This window comes from Vulpes vulpes, unplaced genomic scaffold, assembly GCF_048418805.1.
Source record: "Vulpes vulpes isolate BD-2025 unplaced genomic scaffold, VulVul3 Bu000000706, whole genome shotgun sequence".
Taxonomy (NCBI): domain Eukaryota; kingdom Metazoa; phylum Chordata; class Mammalia; order Carnivora; family Canidae; genus Vulpes; species Vulpes vulpes.
This window is the reverse complement of record NW_027325693.1, coordinates 65,619-79,999: the sequence shown is the minus strand read 5'-3', so window position 1 is coordinate 79,999 and position 14,381 is coordinate 65,619. Positions and strand designations below refer to the sequence as shown.

General features: G+C 35.9%; 1 long non-coding RNA gene across 4 annotated transcripts in view; it reads right to left on the bottom strand.

The window, feature by feature from the left end:
• Positions 1-14,381, bottom strand: part of LOC140596650 (uncharacterized) — a 76,497-nt gene that overhangs the window by 49,227 nt on the left and 12,889 nt on the right. For 3 of the 4 annotated variants that reach the window (XR_011998545.1, XR_011998546.1, XR_011998543.1), the window contains exon 2: positions 13,750-13,786. The exons of the other annotated variant lie outside the window; for it this stretch is intronic. This is a non-coding gene — a long non-coding RNA (uncharacterized lncRNA). The remainder of the gene's footprint in view (positions 1-13,749; positions 13,787-14,381) is intronic. 4 annotated transcript variants of the gene reach the window in all.

Here is a 14,381-nt window from a genome sequence, read left to right as displayed (position 1 = left end):
AATATGCAAGATTTTAATGTACACACAAATTCCTTAAGTTTTGGTTTATTTCCCTAAACATTTTATTGAAAACTAAAATTATATCCTGCTTTACGAATACATAGTAATGGAGAGAGAAGTTAGCATAACTAAACTTTAGCAAAGATATACTCAATATATGAGATAGTCTAATAAAGTCACATTTTATATTGCATTTGAATAGAATCAGGAAAACTTAAAAAAGATGAATTAGAGCACAGGGGAAAACAACAAGGTTTTGACATTTTAGTTATGGAAGCACGGTATTTAGCACTTTAAAATGAGAATCATGGTCTTTGTAATTGGTTGACTATAAGAGTACATAACTTATGAGATAAAGATAGAAGTAACACCGGAGGAGATGGTAGAGTTTATGAATAAAAACTGACAAACCGGGGCATCTGGGTGGCTCAGTCATTTAAGCCTCCAACTCTTGGTTTCAGCTCAGGTCATGATCTCAGAGTCATGAAATCAAGCTCCATATCAGGCTCCATTATGGGTGTGGAGACTGCTTAGAATTCTCTCCTTGTCTCTCTCTCACTCTCTCTCTTTGTCCCTCTCCCCCATTATACACTCTCTCTTAAACAAAACAAGACTGATTAATAAATACCATACTCTATTTGTAAAACATAAAAACACAAAGCAAAGATATGAGGTAGAGTAAAATATAAAAGGAAGGACAATCATTAAAATATAAATTCCTCAAGTTAGTATTAAAGACTTGGCCATTTTGAAAATTTCCATAGATAGTGTCAAAAAATTAAACTTACCTTTTCCTCATGTGGGTCATACTGCATGTAGAAAATTTACACAGAAAATTATGAATAACTTAATACTCAATTAATATGTACATTAATAAAATATCCACTGAAAAAACTCCAACATTCATCATCTTCTAATATGTATCATCTGATATCAACATCAATAACACAAGATTGCTAGAACTCATACAGCAATTTGGTAGCGTGGCAGGATACAAAATCAATGCCCAGAAATCAATGGCATTTCTATACACTAACAATGAGACTGAAGAAAGAGAAATTAAGGAGTCAATCCCATTTACAATTGCACCCAAAAGCATAAGATACCTAGGAATAAACCTAACCAAAGAGGTAAAAGATCTATACCCTAAAAACTATAGAACACTTCTGAAAGAAATTGAGGAAGACACAAAGAGATGGAAAAATATTCCATGCTCATGGATTGGCAGAATTAATATTGTAAAAATGTCAATGTTACCCAGGGCAATTTATACGTTTAATGCAATCCCTATCAAAATACCATGGACTTTCTTCAGAGAGTTAGAACAAATTATTTTAAGATTTGTGTGGAATCAGAAAAGACCCCGAATAGCCAGGGGAATTTTAAAAAAGAAAACCATAGCTGGGGGCATCACAATGCCAGATTTCAGGTTGTACTACAAAGCTGTGGTCATCAAGACAGTGTGGTACTGGCACAAAAACAGACACATAGATCAATGGAACAGAATAGAGAACCCAGAAGTGGACCCTGAAATGTACGGTCATCTAATATTCGATAAAGGAGGAAAGACTATCCATTGGAAGAAAGACAGTCTCTTCAATAAATGGTGCTGGGAAAATTGGACATCCACATGCAGAAGAATGAAACTGGACCACTCTCTTTCACCATACACAAAGATCAACTCAAAATGGATGAGAGATCTAAATGTGAGACAAGAGTCCATCAAAATCCTAGAGGAGAACACAGGCAACACCCTTTTTGAACTTGGCCACAGTAACTTCTTGCAAGATACATCCACAAAGGCAAAAGAAACAAAAGCAAAAATGAACTATTGGGACTTCATCAAGATAAGAAGCTTTTGCACAGCAAAGGATACAGTCAACAAAACTAAAAGACAACCTACAGAATGGGAGAAGATATTTGCAAATGACATATCAGATAAAGGGCTAGTTTCCAAAATCTATAAAGAACTTATTAAACTCAACACCAAAGAAACAAACAATCCAATCATGAAATGGGCAAAAGACATGAAGAGAAATCTCACAGAGGAAGACATGGACATGGCCAACAAGCACATGAGAAAATGCTCTGCATCACTTGCCATCAGGGAAATACAAATCAAAACCACAATGAGATACCACCTCACACCAGTGAGAATGGGGAAAATTAACAAGGCAGGAAACAACAAATGTTGGAGAGGATGCGGAGAAAAGGGAACCCTCTTACACTGTTGGTGGGAATGTGAACTGGTGCAGCCACTCTGGAAAACTGTGTGGAGGTTCCTCAAAGAGTTAAAAATAGACCTGCCCTACGACCCAGCAATTGCACTGTTGGGGATTTACCCCAAAGATTCAGATGCAATGAAACGTCAGGACACCTGCACCCCGATGTTTCTATCAGCAATGGCCACAATAGCCAAACTGTGGAAGGAGCCTCGGTGTCCATCGAAAGATGAATGGATAAAGAAGATGTGGTTTATGTATACAATGGAATATTACTCAGCAATTAGAAACGACAAATACCCACCATTTGCTTCAACGTGGATGGAACTGGAGGGTATTATGCTGAGTGAAATAAGTCAATCGGAGAAGGACAAACAGTGTATGTTCTCATTCATTTGGGGAATATGAATAATAGTGAAAGGGAATATAAAGGAAGGGAAAAGAAATGTTGGGAAATATCGGGAAGGGAGACAGAACATAAAGACTCCTAACTCGGGGAAACGAACTAGGGGTGGTGGAAGGGGAGGAGGGCGGGTGTTGGAGGGGAATGGGTGACGGGCACTGAGGTGGACACTTGACGGGATGAGCACTGGGTGTTTTTCTGTATGTTGGTAAATTGAACACCAATAAAAGTTAATTAAAAAAAAAACATCAATAACAAACGTAATTTTAGTGAAAAAATGAGATGGAAATAGGAATAAAAATTATTGCGCAAAAAATAGAAGAAACAAAAAAAAACAAAAAAAATAAAGAAATAAAAAAATAGAAGAAACAGAAAATGTTAGAGAAAACTACTTACATATTATCTACTTTTGAAAATATACTACAATGGAGTCATAGTCATATTTTCTACCTGGAGATGAAATACTACTGTTAGGGAAATAGGAGATGGAGACATAAGAGACCAAAATCTCTTTTGCAATGACATAGGCCAGTGGAAGAGAGGGTGAAAGAGTAGTAGCAATGAGCCTAAAGAACATGCATATTTGTTGCATATTTTTCCCCCAACAGGAGAGACTTTGACATTATAAATAACTTGGTTTTCTTCAGGGACAAAAGCATAAAATCTTGAAAAAATAGCAAATCTCAAGGAAATAAGAAATTCGAGAGGACATGTGGTATTAAAAATAAAAAACTTATAATTCAAAATTTTGTGAATTTAATCTAGTTTCAACAATTTTAAACCATATGTGGTAAACTTACATACATCAGTAAGCAAGTCCACATTCCCAATATTGACATGTAAATTAGAGATGCGTCAATAAATGCTACATAATTTCACTGAAATTTTCCTTTATTTTCCAGCCAGATGAAAAGTAAAAATGATAGTTAGATGGTGAACTGGGCATCCAAAATACAAAAACATCATTAAAATAATTCTGCAAATTAGCACAACTTCTTGTGTATCAGTTAACACTATGGTGTATAGAAACCAGGTTAAATAGCATCTTCAACATTTCATTATTAATGTCAAACGGTTAGTTTGCAGTATAACAAGACACCTATTCCAGTGATCTATCATTCATCTCAAGACTGCATTTTGCAATTTGAGTCTAGAAAACCTATTAGAAGAAGTACTGAGACTTTCCTCTCTCTTCATTCACTAAGAAAACAAAAAATCACATTTTTCCCTTCAAGCCAATAATAAATAATAAATTATGTCAATTTATGTGTGATAAGAAACTTCTAATTCTATACAGTAATTTCTATCACCACCACCCTAATTAAAGTGTCCTTTTGTTTTGACTCTATTTTAGTATTTATGTGCCTTACAAACATTACATTTTATGGCATTTTGAAGGAGAACATTACTCTTTATGTGGCACAACCTCTTATAAAAATATAATACCACAAAGAGGATTTAACAACAACAAAAACATGGTACAGAGCTTTTTTGTGGGTTTTCATCTACATAGTAAATGAACTCATATACTATGGAAAATTTGGCTGTAAGTGTAGTTTTTTCTTTAAAGAATTCTGCTAAAAGACATCAACTTGACCTATTTTATGCTAGTTTTCTACTCTTTCTACAGAATACAGACAACATGCAATTAAGACATATTTAGTAGGTATACTTTAGATTTCACAGAGACTTTTGGAAAAAAATCTTTCCAATTTAGATATGGTAGGCCTTGTATAAGAATAAATCAAGAACTAAATAAAGCTCAGAAAAAATCCTTTATATCCTCTATATCCTCAATGTATCTACTCTTTTGGTGACCTGAATTTATCTATTGTAAAGGACTATGAAAAATAGGTTGGCGACTTTATCATTGGCCTTAAATTAATTGAAAAAAAAAAAAAAAAAGGAAATCCTTGCCATGTTATTTTTCCAACATGACAAAATTTTAGTTTTCTAAATAGCTATCATAATTGAGATAAATACAATACTGTGGGTACAGAGGAGAAGAAATTAAAATTCAAGCAGTTATAGACAATATGCAGAAGTATTACTAAGAAGTTGCATCTAAGTCTGGTAAAGAATGAGTAGATGTCTGTAGAGTGAAAAAAGAAAGAAAGGCCATCCCAAATAGAAAGAAAAGACGTGAGAGGGTATTGTTGCAAAGGAACATAAAAATGCAAAATAACTCATAAGGGCAGAATATTATGTCGGTTTTTTAAAAAGACTGATTTTGAGAGAGAGAGAGAGAACACTAGCAGGAGGGGCAGAGGGAGAGGGAGACAGACAATCTCATGTAAACTCCATGCTGAGCATGCCTGCGGTGGGGCTAGATCTCACAACCCGGAGAAAAGGACACTGAAATCAAGATCTAAGTGGAAACCAAGAGTTGCATGCTTAACCCATTGCACCACCCAGGCGCCTTGAAGATTATGTTGTAAGTAGAGATCAATACAGGAGTTGTGTGTCATGGTAAGCAGTCTGAGCTTTATTGTATAAGCAAGTTAAAATGCAATTACAAAAACAACTAAATAATTTCATTGTGCATTTACTATGGGCCAACTGGATGAGCAAGTACCTGTCCTATTTTTTTTAAGTATTTATTTATTTATTTATTTATTTATTTATTTATTTATTTATTTATTCATGAGAGGAGAGAGAGAGAGAGAAAGGCAGAGACACAGGCAGAGGAGAAGCAGGCTCCATGTAGGCAGCCTGACATGGGACTCAAGCCCGGGTCTCCAGGACCACGCCCTGGGCTGAAGGCAGCGCTAAACCACTGAGCCACCCGGGTTGCCCCTACTTAATTTTTAAAACATCCTTTGAGCTGGGTACTGTGAATCTTCTATTCATTAAGAGGAAAAACTGAGGGATAGATAAATTCATTTGCTTGTTTGCAAAGCCCTAAGTTGTACCTGAGCAAACAAAATCCAGAGCCTGTGTTCCTCAATGCTGCAATACTCTACCCATCCTAAGAAACCATATTTTTATTTTTTTATTTTTATTATTTATTTATGATAGTCATACAGAGAGAGAGAGAGAGAGAGGCAGAGACACAGGCAGAGGCAGAAGCAGGCTCCATGCACCGGGAGCCTGACGTGGGATTCGATCGCGGGTCTCCAGGATCGCGCCCTGGGCCAAAGGCAGGCGCCAAACCGCTGCGCCACCCAGGGATCCCAGAAACCATATTTTTATATGATGATGTGGAAGTATCAATAGTCCAAAGACACTTCCTCATTATAATTACTCAGTAATGTTTAATTGTGTCAATCTAATTTTAGTTTGAAATCTAATGAACAGGATAGGGAATCTTAAAAATATTGAAAATGCCTCATTAAGTATTCTTTCAAACTGTATTTCTTAGGTTGTTTTTTTTTTTTTTTTTTTGACATCCTATAGCATTTTTCTGTTACCTTTTATGGTCTTATTTTTTCATATTAGTGTTTCAGATGTAATTGTTAGTCTGAGAGTTTCTATTCCTAGGCTTTGTTGTTTTGTTTTGTTTTGTTTTGTTTTGTAAAAAAAAAAATAGTACATCAGCTTTGGTTCAAATGTATGTCTAAAATAAAATGATAAAAGACTTACTATGCTCTGGCTTTTAAGACACTGGAGTCCACGATGTAAAACAAATAAATAGAAAAAGGCTTTGGAATCTTACTCAGCTGAGTTCAAATCCCAGATCTGCTATGTATTCCAACTGACTAGGATTCCCTTGACTTGGCAAGATCACTAATTCTACTTGATGCCTTTTTCTCTTTTCTTCTTTTTCTTTCTTTTCTTTCCCTTTTCTCTTTCTTCTTTCTTTCTTTTTTTAAATATTTTATTTATTTATTCATGATAGTCACACACAGAGAGAAAGAGAGAAGGCAGAGACACAGGCAGAGGGAGAAGCAGGCTCTGCTTCCCCCGACGTGGGATTTGATCCCGGGTCTCCAGGATCGCACCCTGGGCCAAAGGTAGGCGCTAAGCCCCTGCGCCACCCAGGGATCCCTCTTCTTTCCTTTCTTTCTTTCCTTTCTTTCCTTCTCTTCTTTCTTTCTTTCTTTCTTTCTTTCTTTCTTTCTTTCTTTCTTTCTTCTTCTTTTTCTTTTTCACAGTAAATAATAATACTTAACTCATATGTTCCTGGTGGGAATTATATAATAGAATATTAAAATGCTTGTATATTGCTATATCTAATAGATCTAAAAATGGTACTGCCAATGTTATTGTTATTCTTGTTGTTGTTTCTGTTGTTTGCTATCACTAAGAACTGGCCAGCTAGCCATCTTCCAAGGTCACCCATCTTGCTACCTTGGTTACTGATGTTCACTTACTGCCAGATTTCTTATGTGCAAAATCAATTATTTTTCTTTTTTTAAAAATCATCCTCTACTTAAGCTCTACTGCCAGTGAATCTCTATTAACTGATACAGTCAACTGACCATAGGCAAAAGGGCCCAGTATGTCTTGGTTAACTTGACCAATCAATAAATGTAAATATAGAACTATAATTCAGTTAAATTTATTGAACGCATTATTTTTGGTTAGGTATCATAAGTGGAAAATTCTCATCATTCTTAACAAGAATCTTTGTATTAAGATCTTTCTATATTTAGTATCTTCATTAAATCAAATGACAAAGCAAAAAATGCAAAAATCTTATATCTTAATAAGATGTAACAATATCCGACAATCACTTCATACTTAACATACCTATTAAAATGATTGTGTGACCTAAGAATAATTATGATTGTGAATAACCAAAAACATAAAATTTCAAAGCCTGTTCTGTCTCCCTGTCAAGTTTAGTTCTGCTGAGGTACTGTTAAAATTTATTTCTAATATGGCTGGAACCACTACCATGACTCTCTTAATGTTTACACTTTGCTTAAATATACTTGAAGTTGAAACCTGTGCCCATGTCTGACAGCTATTTTAATTATGCTGGTCAATTGCCTCCTAAATTCAAAATCTATCATCAGATTAACTCTACACTTTTTGCCTCTACTTTGTTATCTTGTTTTTGGTCTTGAAAAGTATAGACATGGGCATTTTCTCCGTGCATGTACATTGCTTCTAGACTTTCAAAGGATGCCATCTCTAAAACTTTCTGAATTGAAGTCTAGAAGGAAGGATTCAGAATATATACTCCACATATCAGATCATGCAAAAGAAACATTTTTCTTGAAGTTTTAAGACAAAGAATAAAAAATACCTCTCTACTGTGGTCTCTGAACAATATTCTTGCCACCCTAAGCATGGTTTATGGAACATCAGTGGCATCAAGACCTAGGAGGCACCTTAGAAATGCAGACTATCAGGTCCTATCTCACACATTCTAAATTAGATTCTGTTTTTATCAAATTCTCCAGGCAAATCATATATGTACAATAAAGTTTGAGAAGCACTGGTGTAGGTAACTTTCACCAAAAATATAAATTATATTTCATGTGAATTTCTTAGAAATTTGTGCTAACTGTGCATTTATTTCAATGGATTTAGAAGTTATATTTTCATATTCTTTCCTAGTTACAAGCGCTAAGTTCAGTTCAATAAGATAATTCAAATGTTTGTACTAGGCAAACCCAAGACACATTCAAACTACGTATTACTCATATTAAATTTTAAACACAAATGTATTTCAAAGGAATTCAATCTATATATTTTGAACTTATTTACATTTAAATTTTTTAAAGCATACTTTTGATGTCTATAAAGTTTCAAGAGTTGTGTGTGTGTATGTTAATACCAGAAACTTTAGAATATTATTCATGCATCCTGAAATTTAAAACTAAAGTTTTAAAATGTATTTAACTCAGAAAACTGTGATTTACAATTCCAGTCCAAATTAACATTACATAAAATAATTTATTGCACCAAAGTTCCAAGATAAAGAAAAATCCATTTAAAGCAATCAATTTGCTATTTTTAACACTTTGGAGCAAAATATAGTGATAGGCTTCGATTATGCAATTTTAAGTAAAATGTTGAAACCATAGTGACATATATGGGTGAATATTTAACTTTTTCCTTATATTACCTCTCAAGTAATTTTCAAATATTAAGACTAAAAATGAGGTTTTATTCATAGGCATGCTGTTTAGATATATGTGAAAGATTGATAGTAACATCCTAAAACAAAACAAATCAAAAACAAACAAATTTCCAAAAGTGCAATCGTACCAAATACCTAAGCAAAAAGTGTAGAAAAGAAAGGGAGACAATTAGTGGGGTACATAAAGTCTAAGAGAAGGCATAAATTATACAAGCAGATCTATCACATTTCCCATAAATAAGTAAGAGAGTTGCATTAGCTTCCCTTGTAAATGAGTCAGGAATTAGCCAGGCATACTACTCATTTGTCTCTCTTTCACTAACATATTTGTCTTCTTTCTCCCTAAATCAAATGAATGATCAATATGATGTAGCTATGGAGATATTGACTTGGTTTTCCTATGGTCTCCGAGAATAAATTTCACTGATATTTTGGTTGTATACAATTCTTACTTAAAACAAAACTAGTGAAGATGATAATCTATCATCTAATTTTAAGTACATGATAATTCTATTAAAAACAGATTTTAATGAGATTTGCTTTTTCTCTAAATTACCAGTACACTCTCCTAAGTTATTAAAACTTTATTGTGCAAGTAAACAATGCATTTTCTTATTAAGCTCATCACTAAATAACTAGAGAAGTCTATTCTTTATGCTGTGCTCAAAATTAAGCAGATGTAATTGGAGTATATTTTATACCTGTCTTTTCTGCAAGCACAACCAACTTTCAGGTATATGTGAATACACCTCTTACTTGTTTTTAATCTTTTCCTTTCTTCTATTTCCTTCCCTTTCTTCCTCCCTCTCTCCTTTTCTTTTCTTCTTCCGCTTTTCTTTCTTTCCCTTTTTTCTCCACTTTTTTTTTTGTCTTTTTGCTTTGTTTTTAAACAAGGCCAGAAACTTAGTGTCGAAATCCAATCAAGGAGCTACCAAGAACAAAGAAAAACCCAAATTTTTGAAAACTTGAGGTAAAGAACTATGCCTTTTCTCTTTTGTATCTCTTCAATTTACCATGCTTGTGAATGACAGGGCCTTACTATGCTGACTTGAGTTTATTTTTAGAACGGATATGCACAGAAATATTGAAATAGTATTTTTACAAGCTAGAAAGCTAGAATCTCAGTTTCCTCAAGGATTTTGTTTGCTTGTTTTCTTTTCTTTTCTTTTCTTTCTTTCTTTTTTTTTTTTCATAGCAGTCCCTACAATTACAACCTAAATTTGTAACTTTAGGTAATATAAGAGTACCCTAATTAGACTGCCTTGTCATCATACATGAAGCCTCACCTAGTCCTGGGATCCCTCAAAGAGCTACCTCAAAGTTATATAGAAACAGAAACTAATATTGATCTATAAGAAACCAAATCATTGCATAAAGCTGTGGTTTCTAAAGGTCAATCCACACCTGATCATCAAGTGAAAGCCTGGGGCCATCAGGGTACATCAAATTTAGGTAACAACAGAGGTAGTAAGAACTACTAACTGACCTTAACAGAGTATGCCTTTTAAGGGGAAGATAGCTCCTGAAATATGATGTTTATGAATATTTCAGTTTTTTACCATCCAGTTAAACTTTTCTAAGTGCAACAGCAAAATCCCTTACACCCTACTTCTAATCTAAAAACACTAATTGGGATCCCTGGGTGGTGCAGCGGTTTAGCACCTGCCTTTGGTCCAGGGCCCAATCCTGGAGACCTGGGATCGAATCCCATGTCGGGCCCCCGGTGCATGGAGCCTGCTTCTCCCTCTGCCAATGTCTCTGCCTCTCTCTCTCTCTCTTTGTCTATCATAAATAAATAAATTAAAAAAAAATAAAAACACTAAATTTTTTTTTTTACCAATATCATTCCCTAAAATCTATTCAAATTCTGGAAATATAAGATCAGAAGCCAAACTTTTTAGAATCTTTACATAATTCACATATGCAAGTATTTTACATTGTAGCCCAAAAGAGTCCTTCTCAGTCCTGACAAATGAACTTGAATATTGGAAACCTGCTTGGTAAAATTTGGACAAATTAACATCTTGTCAGGTTCTGACCTTCTGACCCATTCCTTTAAACTAATTTAGCTATTTATTATACAGTACAGAATACATGTAACACATAAAATATATGTAATTGACTGTTTATGTTATCAGTAAGGCTTCTAATCAACAGTTAAGTTTTTGGATAGTCAAAAGTTGTGAGCTTCTAACTGTGCAGGAGATTGGTGTCCCTAACTTCAATATGATTCAAGGGGCAACTGCATTAGCATTTTTAAGTAGTCAAAACCAACTTCAGAGACAGAAATAATACTTTATTTAAAAATAAATTACAGAAAGTTGTATTAAATAAATTTTCTTGACTACCTTAAGTCACTATTCTCAAACCATCTCAAATAGCAATAGGGTACTGAATGCTAAAACAAAAATAACTTATCAATGGACTCAGCAATTCTTCCTAAGAAAGTCAATAAGAAGGAGTACGGAAGAAATGAAGAAAGAAAGAGGCATAATTTTATCTCAAGGAAAAGCAATATCTGTTCTTTTCTCTTCTTCCAACATACATGAAAAAGAAAACTACAGTGAGAGAGTTTGACGAGGCAAAAAGAGGTGCTTTGTCCTGAGTAATCTGTCTGCAAAGGCAGAGAGACAGTTACTAGCAAGGGAAACAGTAAGAAATTATAAAATATACTATAAAATGAGTGCCAAGCAGTCACTAAGAACCTTGATGTGAAGAAGTCTAAATGTTGAAAAAAATGAAAATACTTAAGTTAAAAGAAACAAATTATGTTTATTTCTATGGCAAGGGCCTATATTTATATATAACAGAAGACCCAGAATTTCCAAATCAGTCCTACTTGAGACTGCATAGGAGTCAGACTGCCCGTATTTGAATCCAAATTCTGAATCATACTAGCTAAGCAAACTTGACCAAAATATAAATACGCCTTCCCCTCTGTCTCCATGCTCCTGGGACTATTTGTTAAAGATTAAGTTTGCAAGGCAACACACACACACACACACACATCAGTAAATATCATGCTCATAAAAAATTAAAGTAATAGTCATATTCACATTTTCAGGCTTGTATAAACATCTTATCGACCTACCAGTTTTTCTTCTTCAGGAATTAACATGCAAAAATAAAGCACAAGAAGTTAGGGGATTCCTTGGTTTTAAGATTCCCTGCTCCAATTTAGCATTTCAAAGTGAGGCCTATTTACCAAACCTCCAGTTACCTAAACGCAATTAAAACTCATAATCACTGGAATCCCTGGGTGGAGCAACAGTTTGAAGCCTGCCTTTGGCCCAGGGCACAATCCCGGAGACCCGGGATCGAATCCCACGTCGGGATCCCAGTGCGTGGAGCCTGCTTCTCCCTCTGCCTGTGTCTCTGCCTCTCTCTCTCTCTCTGTGACTATCGTAAAGAAATAAAAATTAAAAAAAACCTCATAATCACTGATCAAAACTTAACATAGTTTGTGTGAGAACATCACAACACATAAGACCTCTCTAGGAGCATCACCTGCAGAGCTGTTAATGAACAGGCACCTGAGAACATGCCTTGACATTGTTTCTATAGATAGAGGTGAAAAAGTACAACACAGGGAGGACAGAAGAAATAAGAAAGTAAGCTAGATTTAGAAAATGTATATATAAATGCAACTTTCCAAGAAAGAATACATGAGAGGAAAAGGCTTGGGAAGACAGTTGAGTAGTAGGACTCTAAGCTCACCTCATCCCATGTTTACAACTAGCTGAGTAAATGAACCAGAGAGTGATGCTAAGACTGGCATAACAAACTTCTCAACTAGTGTAGAGAAGCCACATTGGAGAGGTTAGGAAGGGTAGAAATGGTGATCAGGAGCTGCCTGCAGGAGGGAGGGACCTGTGGGCACTGAAAAGGGAAAATGCCAGGGAGCCTACCAGGGGAAAATGAATCCCCGTAATGTCTGGCTTTGAAAACCAGAGGGGCCAAATCTTTGAGTTTGTATAACCAGGGGGCCTGGTTCTTTAAAAATTAGCTGACTCAGGACTGAGAAAGCTGGGAAGACAAGTAATAATGAGTTCCTACCCTTAAAGAGAGAACAAGCCACAGACAGGCAACATATAAGCAACAGTTTGCACAAACCAGGGGCAAAGGGGAGGGAGATCTGTTTATACTCATTTCAGAGTGTATTGGAGGACTTCTCCAAGAACAAAGGAATTGGTAGGCGCCATTTTGCTCCTCCTCTAACCAACATAAACACAGAGCCACCTGCAGGAGGTGCTGCAGCACAGACAGTTGCTACCTAACCTACTAGCAGTGTACCGCACCCACGAATTCTCCTGAAGATGCACCCACTCCAAGCCTTCTGGCTTCAACCTTCGACTCTGGGCAAATTTTGTTAATACTGTGTGCACCCTGCCCAATCACCACCCCAGTGCTTGGTACCACACTTCAGCCACCACACTTCAGATCTCCAACCCAGAAATAGTGGCTCAGAGCAAACTTTGCTAATCCCACACAGGCATCTTGCCCATTCACCTTGTATACAGACAGGGCATCCTCAGCCACCACTACCACCACAGTGTGCTGTGCCCTGAGTGACCACTGGCCTACGGGGGTGGGGGGATCTCACATAAGACTAGTGCTCACTACAATTTTGCTAACACTACCAACTCACTCCCTGCAATTCTTCAGTCATGCCCCCCCTGAACTGGCCTACCTGTGTCTCACTAACATCACAGAGAGCAAGCATAGCTCACAACAGGCAGAGAATCAGTAAAGACCTCTGGACTGAAAGGAAAAATGACTAAGATACAGCACAAGGATGCAAGAAAACAACATAGAAGACTCCGCTAAAGTGCCAGTTTCAGGTGAACAGAAGACACTGGACTGCAGGGCACTGCAGGACCTCTTCTTCATAAAGCCACTACTTTCAAGAGCAGAAGATATAACTGACTTTCCTCACACAGAGAAAGAGACACAGAGAGGTAGAAAAATGAGGATACAAAGAAATATGACCCACATGAAAGAACAGGACAAAATCACAGCAGGAGATCTAAGCAAAACAGAATTAATATGCCATATAGAAAATTTAAAGCAATGATGATAAAGATACTCACTAGACTTCAGAAAACCATAGACAGCATCCATGGGACCCTTGAGAAAGAGATAAAAAATAACATATCAAAGATGAAGAACTCCATAAATGAAACTAAAAATACATTAGATGAAATAAATAGTAGGATACAGGAAATGGAGAAATGTATCAGTGACCTGGATGATAAAGTAATGCAAAGCATCAAGCTGACCACGTGAGCAACAAACAAATACTGCATAATGAGAATAGATGTAGAGAACTTAGTGACTCCATCAAGTGTATTAACATCCATTTTATAGGGATTCCAGAAGAAGAGAGAGAAAGGGAGGCAGAAAATGTGTTTGAAGAAATAACTGCTGGAAACTTTCCAAAGCTGGGGAAGGAAACAGAGATACAGATTCAGGAGGTACAGAGATCCCCAACAAATTCAATGTAAGGATGTCCACACCAAGACACAGTAACTAAAGTGGAAATAAAAGTGATAAAGAATGTTAAAGGTTGCAAGAGAAAAGAAGACAGTTGCATATAAAGGAAACCCTATAAGGCCATCAGCTGATATTTCATCAGAAACCTGGTAGGCCAGAAGAAAGTGGCCTGATATAGCCAAAGCGCTGAAAGGGAAAAATCTGCAGCCAGGAATAGTCTTACTGGCAA